Source organism: Ovis canadensis, chromosome 8, assembly GCF_042477335.2.
Source record: "Ovis canadensis isolate MfBH-ARS-UI-01 breed Bighorn chromosome 8, ARS-UI_OviCan_v2, whole genome shotgun sequence".
Taxonomy (NCBI): domain Eukaryota; kingdom Metazoa; phylum Chordata; class Mammalia; order Artiodactyla; family Bovidae; genus Ovis; species Ovis canadensis.
In genome coordinates, this window is record NC_091252.1 from 83,544,844 (window position 1) to 83,556,489 (window position 11,646).

The window sequence follows — 11,646 nt, forward strand, 5'->3', positions numbered from 1 at the left end:
TGAGCATAAATGAAGAAGGCCAAGGGCAATGCAGTGGAGAATTCTGTCCCTGGAGACAGGATGTTGATTTTAGTCAATTTGTCATGGTCCAAAGTCCAGCTTCGTGGGCTCAGAAACCTTAGCATAGATTGTCTTTCACAAGGGAACTCACTTTGACCAGGTAATTAGAATAATGGCTACTAAAATAGAATATAAATTTATTAAATTTTTTTCTAAGAAATAGAGCTGCCTGAGGGACTACACCCTTAAATCCGATGGCCAGCCTATCAAAGGCAGCCACAGCAGGAGCTAAGTTATAATCACAAGGTTTCTTGGTAAGTAGGAAATTGAAGAAATTTGTGTCTGATGAAAGATTATAAGAAATTATAATGACAGCAGGCTATAATTATGATAGCCCAGTGAATTCACTTCCTAAAGTGGATCGACCTTCTGTGAGGACCAGTCAGAACTTTGGACAAGAGCACCCACTGCAGTGAGCCGTGGGCACCCACTTAGGCATGGCCAGAGCTAGCCCCTTCTAGACCTCATCCCTAGTCGCCTTGCAGTTGTTGACTGGGCTGGGAATCATCTGGCGTGCACAGTTATCGCCAACCTGGGGGTCTAAAACCTGATTTGGGGGTGCCTAATGAACAAAGCTAGTGGAGGTGATGGAATTCCGGTAAAGCTGTTTCAAATCCTGAAAGATGATGCTTTGAAAGTGCTGCACTCAATATGCCAGCAAATTTGGAAAACTCAGCAGTGGCCGCAGGACTGGAAAAGGTCAGTTTTCATTCCAATCCCAAAGAAAGGCAATGCCAAAGAATGCTCAAACTACCGCACAGTTGCACTCATCTCACATGCTAGTAAAGTAATGATCAAAATTCTCCAAGCCAGGCTTCAGCAATAGTGAACCATGAACTTCCAGATGTTCAAGCTGGTTTTAGAAAAGGCAGAGGAATAAGAGATCAAATTGCCAACATCCACTGGATCATGGAAAAAGCAAGAGAGTTCCAGAAAAACATCTATTTCTGCTTTATTGACTATGCCAAAGCCTTTGACTGTGTGGATCACAATAAACTGTGGAAAATTCTGAAAGAGATGGGAAAACCAGACCACCTGACCTGCCTCTTGAGAAATCTGTATGCAGATCAGGAAGCAGCAGTTAGAACTGGACGTGGAACAACAGACTGGTTCCAAATAGGAAAAGGAGTTCGTCAAGGCTGTATATTGTCACCCTGCTTATTTAACTTATATGCAGAGTACATCATGAGAAACGCTGGACTGGAAGAAACACAAGCTGGAATCAAGATTGCGGGAGAAATATCAATCACCTCAGATATGCAGATGACACCACCCTTATGGTAGAAAGTGAAGAGGAACTAAAAAGCCTCTTGATGAAAGTGACAGTGGAGAGTGAAAAAGTTGGCTTAAAGCTCAACATTCAGAAAACGAAGATCATGGCATCTGGTCCCATCACTTCATGGGAAATAGATGGGGAAACAGTGGAAACAGTGTCAGACTTTATTTCTGGGGGCTCCAAAATCACTGCAGATGGTGACTGCAGCCATGAAATTAAAAGACGCTTACTCCTTGGAAGAAAAGTTATGACCAACCTAGATATTATATTCAAAAGCAGAGACATTACTTTGCCAACTAAGGTCCGTCTAGTCAAGGCTATGGTTTTTCCTGTTGTCATGTATGGATGTGAGAGTTTGACTGTGAAGAAAGCTGAGTGCTGAAGAATTGATGTTTTTGAACTGAGGTGTTGGAGAAGACTCTTGAGAGTCCCTTGGACTGCAAGGAGATCCAACCAGTCCATTCTGAAGATCAACCCTGGGATTTCTCTGGAAGGAATGATGCTAAAGCTGAAACTCCAGTACTTTGGCCACCTCATGCGAAGAGTTGACTCACTGGAAAAGACCCTGATGCTGGGAGGGATTGGGAGCAGAAGGAGAAGGGGACGACAGAGGATGAGATGGCTGGATGGCATCACGGACTCGATGGACATGAGTCTGAGTGAACTCCGGGAGTTGGTGATGGACAGGGAGGCCTATCGTGCTGTGATTCATGGGGTCGCGAAGAGTCGGTAACGACTGAGCGAGTGAACTGAACTGAACTGAAAGCTTATACAAGTTTGTGGGACCTCTTAAAGAAACAGCATCCCTTTGGAATTAAAAAGTAAGAATGTGAAGGATTATTTGGAAGATTCCCATCCAAGATTCTCATTCACTTGGAAAATCCACCTCTGCAAACCAGTTGTTATATTACGGAAATGCTTCTGTACTAGTTGCTAACGGGATGCTGTCCCGGCTCCTGTCTCATTGGTCATCCTGGCTCCTATCTCCCTGGGAAAACCCAGACCTTGCCACATTCCAGCAACGAAAGTATGAAAGCTGAAACTGTAACATCTGTTCTGATCATTGTGGTGGTTTGTCGCTCACTCATATCCAACTCTTGAGACCCCACCAACTGTAGCCCACCAGACTCCTCTGTCCATGGAATTTTCCAGGCAAGAATACTAGAGTAGGTTGCCATTTCCTTCTCCAGTGGATTTCCTGACCCAGGGATCGAGCTTGGATCTCCTGCATTGCAGGCGGTCTGCTGCATTGCAACAGAATCATAGTGGTTGGCAAATATTTTTAACAAGTCTCTGTCTTTAAGGCACTTTGTATATATTTCTTACATGTCGTATATTAATTTGCCATTTGGCTCTCAATGTTAGCCCCATACTTGAAATTCTTGACAGAAACCTCAAGGTAACCTCTAAATAGTGACAATTAGCAGAAATAATTAAAATCTCTTTTACAATGCTCTCTGTCTGTATTTCCTAACAGAGCTGAGTGGAAGCTTTCATTGCCTAAGAAATACCACGTTCTAGGGCATTTCCAAAAAGAAACCCTAAGAAAAAAGCCCAGTGAGGGAAGGAGTAAGCAATGGTCACAGCACACATTCCCAAAAGATTGGGGAAGAAGACAATAAGGAATTTTCTTGTTTGTTTTTTATCTTATTTTGGTTTATTTTTAAATCAAGAGCCAGTACAATCCTTTCCCCAGGGGAGAATTGAATTATTATTAAAAGAAGAAAGAATAAATATTCAGAGAACAACACACAGCAAATGCATTCTCAAAACTTGTAGCTCTTTTGGGGTATAACATTGAGAATTCAAAATCTACTCCCTCCTCATTCAGGCACTTTGTGTGTGGGGGTGGGGAGAATGTGCCAATATTTTTTTAATAAAAGAAACAATTGCTATTTTGACTCTGTAACTTGGTTTTCCACAAATCCATCACCAACTTGGTGTAATGTACCCCTTTGAACACTTGCAACATTTTCAACTGCATCAAGTTAAAAAGAATAGTTTATTAAAGCAGTCACATTCCCCCACAATTCTCAGAGGGAGATTCATTTGTCTCTAAAGCACCTCCATATAATTTGTAGCTGTGTGTTTCCTAAGGGGAGATATTCAAAGGACACGGTGCGAAAATATGCTTCTTATTTAAGCTGTGAAGTGTTGATAGAACTATCATCTTGGGCACATGAAAAACAAACAGACATTGTCTTTTCCTACCCTCTGTCCTTTTAAGCTAATCTGTACAAAGTCCACAATTAGGATCCGATATTTTACATACTGAGGAAACATAGTGTGTGATTAATACAAAATTTAAGAATTTACCTAGCACCCAGCTTGGCTCACAGTGAATGTTTGATGAATGATGGAATGAATGAATGAATGAGCAGGTCAGGAAGACAGCTTTGAGAAAGCTCACAAACTGAAAAACTAAATTTGCATTCAGGTTCTAGAGGAATGGATGGGCAGCTTTGCTGAATGCGTAACTGGTGGCATAATTTCTATAAGGAGAGGAGCCACTGCTCATAATGAATGCTAAGTGCAAAGACAATGGATGTGAGCGTGTGCCTCTGTGTGTGTGTGTGTGTGTGTGTGTGCATGTATATGGCCATGGGCACACTCATAGAAGAGACTCAGAGGGACCAGGGGTCGCATTTTGGAGCTATTGTGCAAACAGTCTGCGCAATCACAAGAAAGGAGTTCAATGCTTCCTGGAGGCACCAAGTTTCCATGGGAAAAGCATAGACAGTGTTTGGAACCAGGTAGATAAGACCACCAATCTGTGACTTACCAGTCATTTGACCTTGACCTCCCTAAACCTCAGTACACTGATCCTTCAAGTGGTGAGAATAACACTTAACCTCTCCAGGGTGTTACTTAGAAACTGAGGTGATGATAGCGAACATTTGCATGGCATTAATTATGTGCCAGGCACTGTTCAAAGTATTTAATATAGTCTCCTCATTTAAACCTTCCAAAAGCCACAGGGGACCAAGATCTCCCCTCACAAATGAGGAAAACTGAGGCAGAAAGAGATTAAGTAATTGCCTAAAGTGTACGGCATAGGGTACACTGCGCACAGTAGGTTCTCAATGGATTGTAGTTGACGTTTATTTTCACAGTTCTAAGTGCTTCACATTCATTTTCTCGGTTGGGCCTTAGAACAATGCCTGGCATATAGCAGGCATTTGATAAATATTTGTTAAATGTATGAGTGAATCTTTACAGTATAGAAGAATTCACTGAGGCTTAGATAAGAAAGTCATTTGCCCAAAATTACACACCAGAATACCCCACCAGGTGGATGCTTTTCAACTGTGGGTGGAAAAGACTCTTGAGAGTCACTTGGACTGCAAGGAGGTCCTAAAGGAAATCAGTCCTGAATATTAATTGGAAGGACTGATGCTGAAGCTGAAATTCCAATACTTTGGCCTCCTGATGCGAAGAGCCAACTCATTGGAAAAGGCCCTGATGCTGGGAAAGACTAAAGGCAAAAGGAAAAGCGGGAGGCAATGGATGAGATGGTTAGATAGCATCACCAACTCAATGGAGATAAATCTAAGCAAACTCTGGGAGATAGTGAAAGACAGGGAAGCCTGGCGACCTGAAGTTTAAAGACTCAGACACGGCTTAGCAACTGAATAACAACTACAACAAACCTAACTCCCAGGTTTGTGCTCTTAACCATGCCAGGCACACATGGTTTCTGTCTCCACCTCCCGGGTCACTGAGAAGAAAGGCCCAGGGAGTGGAAAGGACACCACGCCTGGGCGCCTCAGGACCATCAGAACCGTAGCTGACAGAACACTTTGTATTTGTTCAGAGAGTGTGGAATCCACAGTCTTTTCTTTCTCTTGCTCTGTCTTTTTTATTCTACCCATGACTGCAAGGAGATCCAACCAGTCCATTCTAAAGGAGATCAGTCCTGGGTGTTCATTGGAAGGACTGATGCTAAAGCTGAAACTCCAGTACTTTGGCCACCTCATGCAGAGTTGACTCATTGGAAAAGACTCTGATGCTGGGAGGGATTGGGAGCAAGAGGAGAAGGGGGCAACAGAGGATGAGATGGCTGGATGGCATCACTGACTCGATGGACACGGGTTTGGGTGATCTCCGGGAGTTGGTGATGGACAGGGAGGCCTAGCGTGTTGCAATTCATGGGGTAGCAAAGCGTCGGACACAACTGAGCGACTGAACTGAACTGAACTGATGATATCTGCCTCAGCCTCTAAACAATCTTTTTTTTTTTTTTTCTTTTTGAGAGTGCTTTATTCAAAAAGATCTAAGTCATGTGCTTTAAAACGTATCAAAATGTTACAGAAATTCACAGTTCCCTACTGAGGACTTGTCAAGTTACATTAAGATATCTAAACACATCAGTTTATAAATTCAGAACCAAACATTGAACCAGGTCATGTACCATTGCTTGAAAAGCAAGTTATGATTATGATAAAAGATACTTCACAAAGCTAAATCAAATGGCAAACCCTTAAGAAACACTAGCAGTTATACACCAGAAACCAGCAGCTTGGAAAACAGGTCTGCGATCCGCTGGGGAGGCTCCACGGGTAAACTGAGATTCTCCCTTTACAGCTGGTCCATGTCTAGCGCTCGGCTATAACACAGCGGGAGCTGTAACCTCCCACGACAGGGTTGCTGCTGCTGCTGCTAAGTCGCTTCAGTCGTGTCCGACTCTGTGCGACCCCAGAGACGGCAGCCCACTAGGCTCCCCCGTCCCTGGGATTCTCCAGGCAAGAACACTGGAGTAGGTTGCCATTTCCTTCTCCACTCTAAACAATCTTTACTCTGTGATCCCCAGTTTCTCATTCTGGCTAGCAGAGGGGAAAATATTAAAAATCATACTCCGAACTGTCCATCATTTAGCTAAGACTTCTTGAGGGTTCTTAAGTAATCAGCCATTTGAGGCTTAGGATTGTATTTGAGGGGAAGAGGGCTGTAATGAGCTGGGTGAATAAATACGTGATCCATTTTAATACAGTTCTCACAGGATGCAAATAACAAGGTCCAAAAAAATCTAAATCTTAAAAGAAAACCAGTTTGAAAAAGGAATGATTGAGAAAAAAATCAGAGTATTATACATTGGTTGACCTGTAATTGAACATTAATTGTGAATTAATTAACTTTACATGCATCATTTCTGTAATATTGATAAGGGGACTGAGCTTCCAGAAACTATTTCTTTGATTTGGAATGAAAGAATAGTGAGTCTTAGCTCCCAGCTTGGTGAACTAATTATTGAATGCTCTCATTCTCAGTATTTCAATACCTTGAGGTGATTAAGCATGGATCAAAGCTAAAATTAAAAAGAAAAGCCCATTACCAAATACTAAACAGCTCCAGTAACTTCGTGTCAGTCTCTGAAAGACATTCGTGTCTTGTTATGACAGGGAATTATTCATAATGTGTGCCTAGCATATAGATGACATCCTTTATTTGAAACAATAAAAGAGTCATCCTTACTAGCTGATGGAAATAAATAGGCAGGCAAAATTTAAAGGGAAGGGGGAAAAAATGACCAACCAGTAGGCTTCTGTAATAATTGCTTGTCATCATAACATCAAGTAGTTCATCCTTTTAGGAACTGTTATGTGGCTAAGCCATTATCTTCTCTGGATGAAAAACACACAATAATTCATAGAAAAGCAATGACAGGATTCTGCTGGTTTACCTAATAGTATTGACTAGACAGGAGAATTATGGTTTGTAAGCAAAGAGTGGTTGTATATTTGGAATTGTTCTATTGTCTTTTTACCCAATCAGAATTTTTCTCATTTAAAAAATATCAATACCCTTAAAAAAATATCAAAGAGACTGCCACCGCTGTTTTGATCTGACTATAAAAGTGCTCAGCTCCCAGATTCATTCCCAATTACTTTCTTACTGAAACCTCAGATGTTGTTGGAAGGGAACAGGGAAGAGATGCTAGGCTTTAGTGCCCCTTGCTGGTCAACCTGAAGAAAATCTGAGCATCAGGATTGCCAGAGCCTTTAATAAATGGTGTGGCATGTTTTATTCAATGACTCGGAAGCCAAATCGATTGAACCTGAACATTTGTAGTCAGCCTTAACAAGTGTTCTAAGGATGAAATGATGTGTTTGGAAATACACATATGCTTTTAGAGAGGAAAGAGTTCAATATAAAGACAAACCACATGTTAAATCTTAGCCTAACCTCAAAATAAATCTAGGTAAATATATTCCTGTGAATGCACACTTAGGATGTAACAAACTCTTCCTAACCCCAAAGTATGATTTTTGCTTGATTGCGCCTACAAAAGGGCTTCCCTGGTGGTTCAGATAGTAAAAAAAAAAAAAAAAAAAAAACAACCTTGCAATGTGGGAGACGTGGGTTCAATCCCTGGGTTGGGAAGACCCCCTGGAGGAGGGCATGGCAACCCACTCCAGTATTCTTTCCTAGAGAATCCCCATGGACAGAAGGGCTATGGTCCATGGGGTCACAAAGAGTCAGACATGACTGAGCGACTAAGAACACAGATGTCTACAAAAATGTGAGTGGTGTGACTTTTCTGGCAGTCCAATGGTTAAAACTTCACACTTCCAACCCAGGGGGCCACAGGTTTGAACCCTGATGGGAGAACTAAGATCCCACATGCTGCCTAATAAAAAACAGAAAATGTGAATGCCCTTTCAAACCATAAAGGAAATAATAGATACCCAAAAAATTCCTAATGGAATTCTCAAGTTAATTTCCAAAAACGATACAAAAACTTCTATCTACAGAGGAATTGTTTAGACACTAAGTTGCGTCCAACTGTTTTGTGGCCCCATGGTCTGTAGCCTGTCAGGTTCCTCTGTCCGTGGGATTTTTCAGGCAAGAATACCAGAGTAGGTTGCCATTTCCTTCCCCAGAGGATCTTCCTGACTCAGGAATCAAACCCACGTCTCCTGCATTGGCAGGAGGGTTCTTTACTGCTGAGCCATCAGGGAAGCCAGTGTATTACTATCTACAGAAATACATTAGATCATTGATACTATAATTTTACTTTCAGTTCAGTTCAGTTGCTCAGTGGTATCTGACTCTTTGCGACCCCATGGACTGCAGCACGCCAGGCCTCCCTATCAATCTCCAACTCCTGGAGTTTACTCAAACTCATGTCCATCGAGTCGGTGAGGCCATCCAATCATCTCATCCTCTGTTGTCCCCTTCTCCTCCTGCCTTCAATCTTTCTCAGCATCAGGGTCTTTTCCCATGGGCAGGTGGCCAAAGTATTGGAGCTTCAGCTTCAGCATCAGTCCTTCCAATGAATATTCAAGACTGATTTCCTTTCGGATGCACTGGTTGGATCCCCTTGTGTTCCAAGGGACTCTCAAGAATCTTCTCCAACACCACAATTCAAAAACATCGATTCTTCAGCACTCAGCTTTCTTGATAGTCCAACTCTCACATCCGTACATGACTACTGGAAAAACCATAGCTTTGACTAGATGGACCTTTGTTAGCAAAGTAATGTCTCCGCTTTTTAATATGCTGTCTAGATTGGTCATAACTTTTACTTTATGTCTAGGTTGTCATAATTTTACTTTAATTATACTGTAATTTTAACAAAAGGATTATGGCTTTTTAACTGTTTACCTTTTTTAGGATATGACAGCATTACTTTTATAATTTTGGGGGGTAGCACCATGTAGCTTGTGGGATCCAACCGGCTTCCTCCCTTAGCCCAGAGTCCTAACCTGTGGACTGCCAGGGAATTCCCTATTTTTATAATTTGAAAACAACAGCCATAACATGACTACACTTCAGCTGTCCATCATACCTAATTAATTCTTAGGATTCTATAGTGAACCATCAGACCAAATCTATCAATCTTATTTGAAACCAGAGTTCAGCTTGGAATTAGATCTCCTCCCAGACAAGGTACCCATCAAGAACTTGGATTAAGCTCTTTCGACCATTTTGGACCCTGTGGAGGCCTGCTGGGAACAGGACTTCTAAAACGACAGATATGTCTGGAAGGCTGTGGTCCAAGGCCATTTTTGCTGGCTGTAAATGGAGTCTGCCGAACCAGAGGGAACACACTGCTCTCCTGAAAATTGAAGGTGTATATGCTCGAGATAAAACTGAATTCTATCTAGGCAAGAGATGTGCTTATGTGTACAAAGCAAAGAACAACACAGTAACTCCTGGTGGAAAACCTACCAAAACCAGAGTAATCTGGAGAAAGATAAATTGAGCTCATGGAAACAGTGGCCTGGTTCATGCCAAATTGCAAAGGTACCTTCCCACTAAGGCCATTGGACACAAAATCCGTGTGATGCTGTACCCTTTGAGGATTTAAACTTATTGAAAATAAATAAAAGTGTGGATTTGTCCTGTTTAAAAAAAAAGAAGAAGAACTTGTATTAACAAGATCCAGTTCTTGGGGCTGGAAAAAGTCTATTCAGGCAAAGTAATGCTGAGGCATATTAGGTACCAGCACACGGCATATTTGCAGGTCAATCCCAGATGCCTCAGTGAGCAGATAAATCCTGGCAAGGCACCAGAGAAAGATGACCCTTCAAAAACATAGAGAACTTCAAGGGACCCACAATATCCAAAACAATCCTGAAAAATAAGAACAAAGTTGGAGTATTCACACTTCTCAAGTTCAAAACTTAATTAACTACAAAGCTACAATTATCAGTGAGAGTTGGACCATAAACAAAGCTGAGAACCAAAGAATTGATGCTTTTGAGCTGTGGTGTTGGAGAAGACTCTTGAGAGTCCCTTGGACAGCAAGATCAAACCAGTCAATCATAAAGGGAATAATTCCTGAATATTCATTAGAAGGACTGATGCTAAAGCTGAAGCTCCAGTACTTTGGCCACCTGATGTGAATAACTGAAAAGACCCTGGAAAAGACCCTGATGCTGGGAAAGATTGAAGGCAGGATAAGAAGGGGATGAGATTGTTGGATGGCATCAGTGACTTAATGGAAATGAGTTTGAGCAAGCTTTGGGAGTTGGTGATGGACAGGGAAGCCTGGTGTGCTGCAGTCCGTGGGGTCACAAAGAGTCAGACACAACTTAGTGACTGAACAACAACAATAATAGCAATGGTACTGGCATGAAAACAGACGTATAGATCAATGGAATAGAACTGACAGTCCAGAAATAAATTTTTAATGTATGATTGATTTTTAATAAAATTCCTAAGACAGTTCAGTGGAGAAATGAATAGTCTTTCCACAAATAATGCTGAGATAACTGGATATCCACATGCACAAAAATGAACTTGAACCCTTACTTCACCCCATATACAAAATTAAATCAACAGTGATCAAAGACCTAAATGGTGAAAGACCTAAAATGGTAAAACTGTTAGAAGAACACATATGAGTAAATCTTCATGTCCTTAGATTTGGCAGTGGTTTCTTAAATAAGACACCATAAGCATAAGCAACAAAAGAAAAATTAGATAAATTGGACATGCATCAGGATGAAAACTCTTGTGCTTCCAAGGACACCATCAAGAAAGTGAAGAGATAATGTACAGAATGAATAAAGTTTTGCAAATCTTATGTCTAATAAGGAATTTGTGTCCAGAACATATAAAGAATAGTTGTAACTCAACAATAAAAAGTCAAATTAAAAATTAATGTCTAAAAAACTTAATTGCTGATTAAAAGTAGGCAAAAGATCTGAACAAACATTTCTCCAAAAAAGATACACAAATGGCAATAAACACCTGAAAAGAATCTTAACATTACCCATTATTAAGGAAGCGCAAACCAAAACCACAATGAACTTACTTTATACCCACTGTTGTTGTTGTTGTTTAGTCACTAAGTTGTGTCCGACTCCTTGCAACCCCTCCTCCTCCTGCCCTCAATCTCTCCCAGCGTCAGGGTCTTTTCCAATGAGCTAGCTCTTCGCATCAGGTGGCCAAAGTATCGGAGCTTCAGCTTCAGCATCAGTCCTTCCAAAGTATATTCAGAGCTGATTATAACCGCAATGATGGCTGTAATAAAAAAGACAGATAATTACAAATGGTGACAAGGATATGAAGAATTCGGAACCTTCATTCCTTGCTAGTGAGAAGGTGAAATGTGTAGACCTTTCAGAAAACAGTTTGACAGTTCCTAAAATGTTATAGAGTTCCCATATGACCCATAAATTTTACTCCAAGATACATATGCCCAAGATAAATGAAAACATATTCGCAGAAAAGTTTATACGTGAATGTCCATAGCAGCATTACTCGTTAACAGTCAAAAGGTTGAGATAACCCAAATGTCCATCAAAATGGATAAACAAAATGTAGTTTAGTCACACACGAGTATTATTTGTCATCAAAAA

General features: G+C 41.1%; 1 pseudogene; it reads left to right on the top strand.

Moving 5' to 3' along the window:
- The first annotated feature begins 9,291 nt into the window (after window positions 1–9,291).
- Window positions 9,292–9,696, top strand: LOC138445121 (large ribosomal subunit protein eL33 pseudogene; annotated as a pseudogene).
- Window positions 9,697–11,646: the final 1,950 nt, after the last annotated feature.